Consider the following 14,246-nt stretch of genomic DNA (forward strand, 5'->3'; position numbering starts at 1 on the left):
ACACCATCCTTGCCAGTGGAATTTTTTTTTGATTGGATAGAGATAATTGTCAGATGTGAGAGCCCTGTCTATACAATGTGGGGAATTCTGCCTTAATATCCTCTCCTGTACCTTTATGATTATATTCAAAAGACATGTACAAGTCGTGACTAAAGTCAGTGCCCACCTATCAAGAGGGTCAAACAGAAAATGCAGCAAAAGCAAAATATTGAAATATAATTAATGATCTTTATTATTTTTTATTAGATTACCAAATCATTTTTGCTATGCAGCTGAAGGAAGTCTTATTTGTTCATTGGTTTAACCTGATAAGGGCATGTCATTAGCTTCAAGTAAACGTAGGTTCAAGGAGGGGAAATGACCTAATTCATATTTTAAAAATAGAAAAAAAATCTGATTAGAAAAATTGTCAGATGATAAATTAATCAGACTGGCATAAATTTGATTGCCCAGAAGCCTGGTTAAAATGCAAATTTTGTCTGACTGAGAATCCATCAGATTTTCTGTTTGCTAGGAAAAGACAGCAGGGCAGATGAGTACGTGTTGCTCTGACATACGAAACAGTAACATTAAGCATCTGCTCAGAGGAGTCAGTCAACACAAAAAAAAAAAACACAGAAAGGAAGAATGAATCTGAGACTCTGAGTCTGGGGAAGAAAATAGTGCTCAATTGTCTGAGCAGAAGGACTCAGGGAGGAGGGCTTGAGCAGAGGTGTGCAGGTGGTTAGGTGGTAAGAACTGCTGAAGTCTCTGCTGCATATCTTACCTGGAAAGTAAAAAGTAGGTATGAGTTTTTTAACTCCAGCCAAATGATTAAATGTGATCTATTTCTGACAGAGAGCAGCAGTGATTCCCTCCACTCAAGGTGGAGCTGCCAGAGCAGCATCTTGTAAAGCAGGGGGATGCCTGTTTACTTTCTCAGCAACTAACATCAAAAATAATAATTTTTTCCAAACTCTGTCAGCATGTGATATTTTTTTAATCTTGAAAGTTGCTGCAATCCAAGTAAGTGATAAATACTGTTACACATAACCTATTTATAACTGTAGAATGCCTACATGAGCTTAAATACTGTTGAAATTCTTTTGTGCTTGTGGTGTCCCAGTGTAGCTAGACAAATAAGAACTAACCCACAGTTCAGTTATAATTACCTTGAGCAAAATGATACCACATTTTAAAATAAGGGCACCTCTGGATTCCTGTCAAGCAGACAAATTGCAGACTATTCTTGACTTGGGCAAATGTTATCCAATGTGAAATTAGTAGATATTGAAAGAAAGGTTTTCTGCCTTAGAACACCTGCAGTACAGCTTTTAAGCGCACACTTTGCTCATGCATTCAGTGAATTAAATTTACATGTTAAGAATATCAGTAATGAAACAAGTGGAGATAAATTGTTTCTGGTTTAATTAAAACCTATCAGAATAGAAAAGTATAGATTAAATCAAATAAGAATTTATGTTAGATTTCAATTCAAATGAGGAAGTATTTACATATCTAGAAGGGCTTTGTTTTGGTTATCCACAGGAGAACTATCCTGTTGAGGAAACAGAATAATTGCAATCTCTGGCGATTTCAAAATATGAGTAAGATAATATAATTTAGAGCATATCCATATTCAAATTAGCAATGGATGTGTCCCCATGAAGATGCTTGCTAGACCTGCCTTGGTTAGTTTAGGAAGCCTGAAGAGTGTGGACCAGCTGCGATAAGTGTGAGCGGTTCTGAGGGTATCCAAATGAAGGAGTCCTCCTTTAGACAGAGCAGATGCTTGAGTTAGACCAGGCACAAGCATTCCAGCTTAGCCAGGAGAATTCTGAGAGCCTGTGATTCTGTATAATAGATCTCACAGACTCACAGCCTGAAAGACAGATGAAAAACTGATGCAGAAGGTGCAGTGCATACAAAGACTAAACGATTGGCTTATTTCAAGTATAAAAAGCAGTTTTTTCCACTAAACAAGAAATACCAGTAACATATTTTATTGTTTTAATTTCAGGGTGACGATCCTAAGGAGACAATTTATCTCGGCAGTTCGGTGTTGGATTTGATCTGATGTGATTTTGTGAGCATTAAACTGCATATAATACAGTTCTACAGTAATGCTACAATAGAGAAATATTTTACACTTGGGGAGAAAAGGGAGTGATTTTTCTCACACAGTGACTGCTACATTTAAAAAATTTTGAGTGATCATTTTTTAAAATACCAAGTAACAATTATTTGAAAAGCTCCTTACTGCTGGTTTAATGGTAGCAAAGCACAATCTCAGGATGGTGGCAATATGTGACATTCATCATGTTTTGCTTCTAGAGGATCATTAAAATATTTTGACATAAGATCTCTGGTTTTGTTGGTATCACATAGTATAGGCAATAGTCTCTGTGTGGTGGCTGCATGAGTTGGCAGTGAATGTTGTCAGTTAAGAACTTCATGCCGTAAATACTGGCATTTTTCTACATGAGAAAAGTGATGAGAAGAGCTGCAGAGGAGTAATTAATTCAGAGCCATGTCATTCTTAGTTTGTCCCAGGGTGCACAGATGAGAAAATCCCTCAGGTCAGAGGTAGTTAAGTGGTTTATGGGCTTTCATTCTGTGGGCAGTAAGTAGTGCTGTGGATTTAATGAGCTTTCATTTTGTGAGCAATGGATGATGCTGTGGATTTTATGGGATCACTCATATGAGTGGTGTTAATTCTGAGAACAAGTGTATGAAGGACCAGATGTTTATAATGACTTATGAACCACTCTACTTGCTTGTGTTCCTGTCTAAGGTCCAGTTCAGCTCCAAATGAGGACTGTGAACCTGGTTCCACACAACAGTCCCCAGGGTCCTGGCAGGGCATGACTTTGCACACATTCTTGCTATTCCAGTTCTGTGTCTTGGCTCATACATGAGATGGAATTTCCATTAGAAAGATGATGGGTACTAAGCCTATAATTCAATTTCTTTTCATGTAGTAGAGCTTGTATTCATATGTGACTACAGATAGTGCAACTGCACTAAGCATTATTAGAAGAATGTTCCTCTTACCATCAACCCCAAGCTCTTCTACACCAGGATGAATGAGAAAACTGACTACATTCCCCTAATTTATAACCTGTGTAGTTCTTTTAAGTTTTCCATATGGTCTGAGAATACACGTGGAGCAACATCCTGCAGCAAGAGAAAGTGAAATATCAGCCCAGTGGAAAGAATCATTTTAACGTTTACAGGAGCTTTGACAAGCAGTTGTACCCTAGCTATTAATGCTTACATGCTTATATATGCTTACTACAGAAAAAAGAAACCCGACCAAGCAAGCAAACAAAATTTAAAAATTATAATAACCAGATTCTGATAAGAGTTTCACTGACTCTTTTGAGAGTCCTTTGAATGGTCAGTTCAAAGACAGAATGTCCTTCTTTTACACTCAGATACTATCAGGTATTTTGTTTAGTAAAATTCCTTTTGCTGCTCCAGCATTAAATCCCAAATCAACTGATTTAAATTCCACTCTTTGAGGATTATATCTGAAAAAAAAAAATTCCTACTTAAATGAATTGGACCTTATAAAATAAATTTCAGAAAAGGTTTTTAAATTTATACTTCATAAGAGCATTACTGTATTGTAATATTTGAATGCTTACCTTGCAGCAGTTTTACAATCATATAAGCACTCCTGAAAGTATTAGAATCAATCATTATGGTTACAGGTCTGTTGATTGAGACATTCAGTATCTGGATCCATTTCCTGGATAATGATCTTAGAATCCAGTATTACTCCTACCCAAGCAGAAGTATCCATAAATTCTGACTGCAAATATGAGCAATAAAGTCCATTTTTGAAAATAAGGGGTAAAAAGTACATAGTGCTTTGAGGCAATAACTAATGCCACTAATAGACATGTGGACCTCTGAGTGTCAGTAGAGCCTTTAACGGAAACAAAGACAGCAGAATTGAGCTGATGAATCCATCTGCATTACCAGCTGGTAACTGGAAGAGGGAAGCACAGGGGTTTGATTTACTTTGATCTGTGTTTGTTCCAACACCACAATCCACATTTTTTCTTCCCCAGCTGTGAGATTTTTGCCATTTTCTGGCCACAGTATCTGCTGCTCATGTGCTGAGAGCTGGCTGCTGAAAGAACCTGCACCCATGTTGTGAGTGTTATGGATGATTGCCTATTGCAACATCCTAGTTATAGATCAAAGACAAATTTGCTCCCAAAAGAGCATCTCCTCTGCTATAAATCACTCACATGGAGAGATTTTTAATAGAAGCTGTGCAAAGTGATGTAGTTGTCCTTTGGGTGATGGAAACAGCTGAGGTTGAGGACAACCTTGCTGCATTTCGTCCAGGCAGACAAAGGCACACCTGTGTTCATGTATTACTGTAACTTACTCCAGTCTAGTGTAGAGCAGTGAGGTGATCTTGGCTGTGTAGCAGCTACATGGTTTGTCTTGGGGAAAATTCATACATCTTTTGCAGGTTTTTGCATAGTATCCAGAACAATTGCAAGTGCTCTGTGTGCACATAGAGATAATGCAAGATCATTCTTTGCTCAGACTAAATTCAATTAACTACTTAGCCTGAGTAAAGGGGCAAAACCTGGTTGTGTGAAGTAGAAGATGGGGGAGAGGAGAAAATTAATTTTTTGGCAGCAACTTTTTTCAAAAGCATTTGTTAGTTAGTAACATGTGGCACTGTCTCAGTGAATAAATGTAAACTGTGTAATACACCACAAAGAGAGGAAGTTACTGTGTGTCAGAACTACTTCTGTGCAGCTACATTATTTGAAAAACACATGTATTAGTATTACCAGAAAGATAATCAGAGTACATTTTAAGAGAGGTTTAGGCAAAAAGAGGAAATCTTCTCTGGCTTCCTTGATGAAAAGAGGTCTTAACTGAAGGAATGTGATGTAGCACTCACAATTGAGAGCAAATGGAAATTTCTGTAGTATGGACAGCCACTGACTTTTTAGCACTGTTTCCACAAAGCTTAAACTTGCCAATGACTTGAAGACCTGATCTTCCACGCTCTCAAGTCTCTCAGTGATTTATGTGGACCACAGGGCTGATAAGAAATGCTTGAAGGAATTGCTGACCTTTCCTACCCTTTCCTACAAATGCTCTTAACTCTCCACAGAATAAAAATATACTCTGTTAGACTGTAGATTAAGATCCTCAGGCCTTGCTCCAGACATGAAGTCAGTATGAGATGTTAGTTATATCCACTTTACTCTACAGGAGGGCAGACATTATACTTAGCTTTATTATAGCTGCTGGTGCTGTGTACTGAGTGGCTTGGTGATGTTAATTTGGATGCAGGCGGGGCAAGTTAATAGTGGCATTTTTGCATCACAGGGTATCATCAGATTGATCAAGACTTGCTGAAGTAAACTCACTGTGGGAAATGATGTTGTCTTGGGTAGCTGAATACATTAGTTCTCATGTATTTTTACACCTGTGCCAGGTTAGTAATAATAATAAATGGATTTTGTACCTGGCTGGAAATGTTTATGACACTTTTGCAAGACTGAGCCAACATCAGTTTGGATTAAGGATCCTTGACCAAAGGTTAGTAAGGACCTTTAAATTCCCTCTATTTCACATCAGGAATATTTATTTCTAGGGTTTGTGGACCTCCAATGCTGTCACATGCTGTAGAATGAATGTTGAGATTAAATAGTTTTCTAAAGATAGAAACACTGTGCTAATATTTCCACTGTACCTTTGCAGAAGCTGATAGTGTCCTTGCATGACTGCATCACAGCATCGTTAGATTAAAGCCTGCCTGGCTGCTTTTATTCCTTTTTCTCTTCTGAATCTCTAATGTTGCATTCTCCTTTTGGATCCAGTGCTGCCTTGAGTTGGTTATTTGTCTTTACCCTGTGGAGTGCTATGCAGCCCTGTTTAGTGTCTTAGGGAGTTTGTGTGACTGTGAGTCAAACACTGCTATGCTTGCAGCATAGTAAAATGTGCTGGAAATGTCTGGGTTTACACCTCAAGGAAGGTGGCTAGGTGTGATATTCACATGTCCTAACTGCAGGTGCTAAAGTTGGTCTGTAGCTCCATGGCGACTTAAGCTGGAATGGCTACAAGGTGCAGTCCCCGTACTTGTGCTGCCCTCATCCCTGCATGCCGTGTCTGGCCTCAGCCTGTCCCACACTGAGCTCTTTTGCCACTCTGAGATGGTGAAACCCTACCATGGCAACAGAATGAGAAAATCAGTTCATGCCAAGAGACAGAGGAACTTCACAGTCAAAGCAAAGGAGGCGTAAGACCATGCAGGTGGGATTGTAGGGACACAAGTGCCTTTGTTATCTGACAGCTGTTGGACAGACCCAGTGGTCCCCTGAGAGCTTGACCAAGTTCAGAAGGTAACATCTCTGAGGGTCTGCCTGGTCAGAAGGGAGAGATGGGCCCCTGCAAGGGGGATTGGCAGCGCAGCAGCTGTTCCAGTGGGCTGGAGCCCATCTCTCCCTGTGGTGCCAGAAGGTGCTTAAGGCATCTGCACTAAGGACTCTAGGTAACTACACTGCTGATTATTGCTTACACTTCTCTCTTTCCCATTACAGTAATTTTAACAAGCTGGTGACCCCAGCAGATTCAGAAATGATAAGCAGAAAAAATTCTCAGTTCACTGATGGTAAACTTGCATAAACTTGCTTGTTATTCAGTATTCCTTTGTGTTCAGCCTCTTCTAATCCCAGCATCTAAAACAGCATCTGCAGAGAAAAGAGGTGAACGAAGCCTGAGGGGTTTGAGACCAGTTACTCTCACTTTGATTCTCTTTCCTTTGTACAGTAGTGAGATGACTGACATGCCACCATGCTTGACAAAAGATGAAATTTTCTGTCTTGAGTGACTCAGGAAAAGAAACTAAATTATCTTCTGTGGCTCTCTAAATTACTAGCAAAATATTCTTGTTATTAGGTATAAGTTGATTTTATTCAGTGCAAATATCTGGATCAGTTAATTCATCTGGGTTTATTGAGCATGTACACCTTGAGCCTGCACAGACTCCGTGGTGGAGCTGCAGCCTAACACAGTAATGTATGCTTAAATCTATGTGACCTACAGATCTTTTTCTGTCCTGTCACTTGCTCTCCTGTGACAAATTTGTGGAGGGAAGTCCTGAATATCCAGGCAGTAACTCTTCCAGGGACACTCAAGTTCACAAAGCACACATCCACCTGTATACAGGAGTCTGTGAGATCAAACCCAAGGACTATTCTGTGGAGTGCTTTATTCTGCAACAGCTCTAACTCAAACAGCTGATAGCCACTCACTGCATGCTCTGAAGCAGTAGACTTCTTACACGTGAGCCTTTTAGTTAAACATATCTTAGTTGAAAACATTCAAAGCAAATTAATCCTTCATCTTGTGGTACTTCAGCAGCAGATCTCTTTAATCTCTAGGTCCGCTAGCCAACAATAGTGGTAAGGGGGTATGTAGTTACTTTAGAAGGCCCGACTCTATTTTGAATTCTGTCATTTTAGGCAGGACCATCTTTCTCTGAGTTTCAGGACAGAAAAATTTCAAATTCTGCTTATCTCTCAGGGTACTCTGGGGAAATCTTGAAGGCTTTTCACCCACAGCATACAACAAGTTGGCAGATTTATATTTATTAACCTTTGTTCCAGATTTTCATAAAGTATTTAATTGGCTCAAAATTATCATTATGATCAAGTAGAGCAGAAACACTCTGCAGCATGCCACTGAACAAAGGGACTGTTGCTGTTATTTGGTGGTCTCCTTTCATAAGGGCACATTTCAGAATACCTTCCTATTCTGGGAACATGGCTCACCAAGGGAGTGACCTGGGGTTACTGGGTTACAGCTACAGGAGTAAGTGTCAGTGTGCTCTTGGTGTCAGGATTCCAGCAGTGCAGCAAGAGCTTAACACGATGGGAGTACATCAGCTTGAGTTTGCCATCGAGCAAGGAGTCAGTGTAGTACTGTGATGTGTGGTGAGTGAGCTCACATCGCTGTGAGCACGGGCAGTAACTGCCCTTGGGTGCAGGTGTCGGCAGATGCTGGTTTAAAGATGCGAACAGTCTGGCTGTGACTGGAGCCAGCATCCTCATGTTGCCATCAAAAGAACATTCAAGTCTGTCTTTAGTTAAATCCTGATGTACCTTCAGCAATACATCAGTGTTTGTTGTTGCACCTGGTACTTCTGTGTCTTGTCTTTGGTTCATCCCTCTTTTCTCCAGTGAGGGAGAAAACTCGAGTGCATGATGGAAGTATTTAATGATCCCATCATGGTTTCAAGGCAAGAGCCCATCAGAATGAATAATGCAAATGGTTGTGACAGGATAGCCTATTGTCAACATTGCTGGGTTTAAATTCCTCACTGTTCACTTTAGTCCCTGACAAGAGGAGATTCTTCACAGCAAGTCTTAGGCCAACAACATGTTAGGTTTCTCACCTCTTGGCTTGGCTGGGGGATGTTTCCCTAAAAACATTTCCTCCTTTGTCTATTTATTGTCAGTATTTACAATACAAACCCATTCTTGAAATCCTGTGACATTAAAGTGTAACAGCTGACATTTCTGCATTTTTATATGTACTATTTATATAGTGGCTTCATATGTATTCTTTATGTTAATATTTTTTATATTCTTTTGAGTACCTAATTAAAATTCTTTAAAATAGTCTTTTTTAATGCCACCAGGGTAAAGTGTGTGGGAAGTTACATAATGCCACCTAAAAACCAGTCATATACAAGCCAAAATAATTTTAAAGATATTTGACTGATTTCTGGAGGAATATTTTTGTTAGTCAATCAGACACTTGCATCTTAGATTTATCTTTCTAAAACAGGCCTAAGAGGCAACCTCTGCTTCTGATTTAGTTCAAGAAGGGGCAAAACAGGTGAATGGAGAGGTCCTACAAAGTGCTGCTCCTCAGTGACGGCAGATGTGTGGCTTTTCTTTTCAGAGACTGGTCCATGTCCCAGAATGTAATTTCATAAAATTACCATGATAGCTTTTGCCCAGAGGTTTCATTCTCTCTTCAAATGTGTATTGTTTGCATTCATTTCAGCTCCATTCTTTCCAATGCAATTGTCAAAGCAGAGCTTACTCCCCTGTGGGGCTGGTATAATTGTGTTCCTCCACATGCACCAAGCTCTCTGAAGCTGCTAGTGTAGGCTCTGCTACTGCTGTTCCAAAAAGGTTCCTCAAATTCTCTCAGTGCTGAACTTATTTATGTTTTCAGATGTGAACTTGGTATTGTCTGAGTAGAATGTGTGCAGCATAATATAGAAATGTCTCTGCGCAGGGTTTAGGAGGAGGCAGGAGCCCCTCAGCCATGTGTGTGCTTTTATTACAGAAAACCAAGATGAAGTTGTATTGGTGAGTCATCTGTTGCAGCTGGTTTAATCTGTACTTTGTTTTCCTGTTTTAAGTGCCTGATGATTTTTTTGTCAAGGAGGCCATGGTTTCATTGTTATAAGGCATACTTAGAATTCTGTACTTGTTACCTGTTCTGTAATAGAATATTTTTGCAATTTATGTTTGGAAATAAAGACTTATTAGGCATAATTGTGATGTGTTTTTTCTTTCGTGAATTCCTGAGACTAAACAACCAAAAATATGTCTCCTGAGGCAGCAGCATATGAAATGCATTAGTCTGAATCCTCTAGAACAGCATTAGCAGCTGACAGTAGAAATATGGACAGTTCCTTAAAATTGTGCAAGGAAAAAAGCAAGCTGTACTTAAAGGCAAGTATAGGGGATTAGGGCATTGGTGCATGTGTAAATATCTGTTGCTTAAATGGTACCTTCAAGTGATTTCAGGCTTTTCTGTCCTTGAATGGCAACACAGTTAACCATCTTCTTTTGTTACTTCTAAGGACTTGAAATACTTTCAAAAATTATCTATTGAAGAAACATCAGACATGGAAAGGAGCCAAACAAGAAAACACAATTGTTACCATCTTCTTCTGAAAATATCTCTTAAATTTGAAAACTATCTCTAAAGATAACTAAATGTTTCAAAAACAATGATTAATGGAAAATGTTTAAACAACAGATGCAAAAGCTTTTTTATACAAAATCCTGACCATGAGTACATCTGATAGATGTGTATCTAGTAGATTACTATGCATATTTTAGTCACTTATGTTGGGATTTTTTCTTAATATAGGTTTTGGTCATATACAAAGTTACTTGTAGTGAATGAATTTCAAACAGAGTTCAGAGAAAGAATTTTCCCTCCAAGCATTTACTTTTTACTTTTGGGCAGAAGGCAGTCATAGAACTTCTGTGCCACTTACTGTGACTTCTCCAAATAGAAACTGACTGCCTCGTTAAATCAGGTCAAATATGTACATGCAGCTGTTTTGTGAGGAAGACTATTATCCTTTAGGGCCCTCTAGGGACTGAACTGCAATTGCCAAATTTTATTGCAGACAGAACAGAGGTTTAGAACTGAAAGCTTTTATTTGGCCTCATGGACCATCAAGTGGCTTCTGCCTGAAGATTAAGATCTGGATCTTTGTGGCCTACCTCTTTCCTATACTGCATGAGTCTTTCACTGATGATCAGAACCAAAAGGTTTCCTTTGTTTGCTGTGCTGGCAGCTGGAATGGCATATATGAGTGATGCAGATACAAATGTGTCCCCATAATCAGAACAGGTTCTAAATCAGAAGTGTGATTTCTGCTGAGGAAAGTGTCTTAGATTGAGCTTAGCCATTTCAAATATTTATGAACAGCCAAATGTTGAAAGAGCAGCACTACCAGGTGATTCGGACTGCTTGGCCCAAGTACAGAATAACTGAGTGCAGCCCTAGACAAAGCATTGCCTTGTTGTTATCTGCTGTTTAGAAGGGGAGCAGTCTGGGAAAAGTTGTCTGGACAAGAGGAGAATGGGAGGGAGGTGGCTGTGCACAGAGGCTGTGCCTGTCCTGCAGTAGTTGTACCTCTGAATCACACCAAGCTCAAACCATGCTCCTTGGGCAGGGCACCTGCCACCAAGATGGCACTCCGGCTGTGGGAAACACTAGGTGACTGGTGCTAGAACGGCTTTAGAAGGAATGTTCCCAGGAGGAATTACGTGGTCCAAGACCAGGTTAGGTTTTCCTCTTGCCTCTGTTAGGTAAAAATATCATGGAAAGATTTTATAACATGAGGGCACTGGCTTAGTCCAGAAGAAGAGTATGGCCAAAGTCCACAATCTAAAAGCCATGGCAGTGGGCTAGGGAATCTGGAATCACAGCCACAGCCCAGTCAACAGCTGGAAAAATACACAAATGGGCTGAGGAAGACATCGGCATTTTAAAAGGTGAGGAGAGATTGCCTCCTTCTCAAGGATCCCAGTATGCCCGTGTTCTGGTAACTAAATGTGCCTGAGTTTTGAGATACATGGCTGAGTTTTAGCTTGACACTTCCTGTATCAAGTGTCTGCGTCGTCCTCACTCTGCACCAGAGCAAATTAATACTAAATAGGAATGTTAAGGTCTCGTGGCCACTGCAGACTGATAGATGGAACCATCTGGTTAATGGAGATACCATAATGAAAGCATTAGTTCTTAAGCATAGCACTGCAGATATTTTATCATGTAAATGATAAAAAAAAGAGATCCCAGTGAGGACTGAATTTAAGCTGCTGTCTGTTTTCTACAGCACAGGGGACCAAAGCTGAATTAGTCCAGGAGCTCACATACTGCTGCTGTCATTGGAGGAAGAAATGCTGGGTGTGCTGGGAAAATTATATAAGCATTAGAAATGGAATAACTTTCATATTTGAAATTACTTTTGTTAGGTAATTTGAGACACTGTTAAGGCAAAAATATTCTGACTGAATTTTAAGCACAGTGGTGCTTGTGTAAATCCAGCCCTGCAGGAACATTGGTTCTTTTTGTTTAGCTTTTAATCTTTGTAAGGACAAAAATTGCTCTTTTATTATGTGTAGAGTTTTAAAGTAAAATCACTCAGTAAAGGTCCTTCAGTTTGAAGTGCCCCTTTAATACTGATAGTTTCTCTTGAACAATATGCAAAAACTTTTGTGAGCCCAAGCAGGACACCAGGAGTGGGCTGCAGCCTCTCACTGTGTGTGCACAGAGCATGGCCACAGCTCCTGCCTCTGGGCTGCTACCAACCTCACCCTCAGGTTCCTGCCTGGGAGGTGGGAATGATGGTCTGAGTCACCTGTAGTAGAGGAAGGAGTTGAGGTGGGTGGTGGCATGCTGCCTCAGGAAACGTCCTGAAGTTGGATTATGACATAAAAGAGAAGCAAAAGGACTCTTCTCTAGCTGGATTTTAAATTAGTTTGTTCTCTTAAAAAAAAAAAAATACACTTACAGGAGAGGCTGGATCAAAAAAAAGACAATGATGTTCGCTGAGGCATTGGAGTAGACGAGTAAGAGACAAGGTTTAAGATACTCTGGATAGGCTTACGTGTGATATATCATGTAGAAAGATTGTGAAGGAAGGATGAGGCGGTGTGATTATTAAGTGGCAGAGGGAGTGACCTAAAATGGAAGATTGCAGTACTCTGACCTTGAATTCACAGTTCTCCATCAAATGCTGGTGTAAAATAACTGTGTTTTAAAAAGCCAAACATGTTGAAGCACAGAATGGGCAAGAGTGGGAGGCAGATGAGCAGCTCACCTTGCTCTAAAGCTGAGTGAGGTAACAGGAGGAAAAAGCCCAAGACTCATCTCACCATCCACAGTCTCCAATTCAAGGCAGGGAGACTTTTATGCCAAGCTCCATGATCCTTAAATACAGGAGGCTCCTTCATAGTCAGAGTTCTACTTTATATATAAATTTCTACATAATAAACACCTACATTTACTAGATCAGTCCCATCATGTCCTACATTTTCCCTATCTGCATTGAATGTTTTTTCAACAGTGCCTGGATCATAGAGCTCTGAATTCTGTTGGCCCTATTTAGTTTGCTATAATAGAGATAATAATTTCTAAGATGAAATCTCTTTTTTCTGAATACATTTAACATCTTTCAGAAGAGTCTAAAACAGAAACTATGAGAACATTAACTTAGAGCATTTTTCAAGTTCATCTTACTTGCAGTCCATTAAAATGAAGTGACAACTGAGGTATGACATGAAGTAATTATACTGATTGTGTTGTATGTGCTCTGCAGGAGCTGAATGATTTGCTGAGGATATTAATTTCAAAAGTCAGACAGCAAGAGATCAGCTGAGATGAAAGATCACTGCAAAGTGACCTCAGATTAGGAGAAAAGAAAAAGAAAGGGGAGCGTGGCTCAGCTGAAGAGTTCATTGCTGTACAGTCTAGCAGTGAACTGAAGTAGATGCATTTTAACACCAGAGGTGGTTTCCATGGAACTGACTGCAGGTGTCATCACTACAGTTCAAAGTTACCACTGTGGATTCCATTTATGGTCATGGAGAGAAGTGGAGTATAATACAATGGCTTGTTTTAGGTGTCTAAATTAGCTTGTGGTAAATCCTAGATTCCCTGGTTTACGGAGGGAGTGTAGAGTAGCTGGGCCATCACATTCAGTGTGCTGGCCTGTAGTTCAGTGATCCACCCTGAGGGAGTGGGTGAAAAGCAGGTGCAACCCCAGACTGAGCTACCACCTTCCTTATTAGTACACAGCCATGACTTGACTGAGGCCTGATCATCACCCTGTGGCATTACACCTCGTGAGCAGGGAAATAGTAGCTAAGTAGCAGACTATATAACATCCCTTAGAGACATCATATAATGAGATCAGGTTGATAAGGATTCTCTGAAAAAGAATATGTATAGATTAACCTTTGTGAATAACAAACCTAGTGAACTTAATTTCTTTGACCTCTAAAACAATTTTCACAGTCACAAAAAAGTTAATCAGAATACAAAAGCTCTTTATCAAATGTTCACTGTTGGAATCAGTATTGGATTTGTGTGCTCCAACTGCTGTGCAGCCCTGAATAGACACATTAAAAGTGGTTTAATCCGATTGTACTTTGGCTTTAGCTTAGTTTGTCAATCTAGCAGTGCAAGTCAAACAGCTTTCACTTAGGGATTTTCACTGCTTCGCTTGGATAAATTCATTAGCAAGGCATAAAGTAACTGTGAGTCTGAGGAACTTTGGGAGCCATAGAGATCTTCCTGAAGGTGCCAGAACCTGGAGGTAAGCAACAGTAACCTGGAGGCCAGTTCTCTGTGACACAATTCTACAAAGAGAATGTCATGAAGCTTGACTGGGCAGTATTCATTGAATCCGAATACCCACACTCAGAGAAGAGGTAAGCAGTAGTAAACCCATGATTTTG

The 14,246-nt window shown here is 39.9% G+C and overlaps 1 protein-coding gene across 2 annotated transcripts in view; it reads left to right on the top strand.

The window, feature by feature from the left end:
* Window positions 1-9,536, top strand: part of ST8SIA6 (ST8 alpha-N-acetyl-neuraminide alpha-2,8-sialyltransferase 6) — a 45,610-nt gene extending 36,074 nt beyond the window's left edge. For both annotated transcript variants that reach the window (XM_053943999.1, XM_053944005.1), the window contains exon 9: window positions 2,000-9,536. The gene's annotated coding sequence lies outside the window, so the exon portion shown is untranslated. The remainder of the gene's footprint in view (window positions 1-1,999) is intronic.
* The last annotated feature ends 4,710 nt before the right edge of the window (window positions 9,537-14,246 follow it).

This window comes from Vidua chalybeata, chromosome 1, assembly GCF_026979565.1.
Source record: "Vidua chalybeata isolate OUT-0048 chromosome 1, bVidCha1 merged haplotype, whole genome shotgun sequence".
Lineage (NCBI taxonomy): Eukaryota > Metazoa > Chordata > Aves > Passeriformes > Viduidae > Vidua > Vidua chalybeata.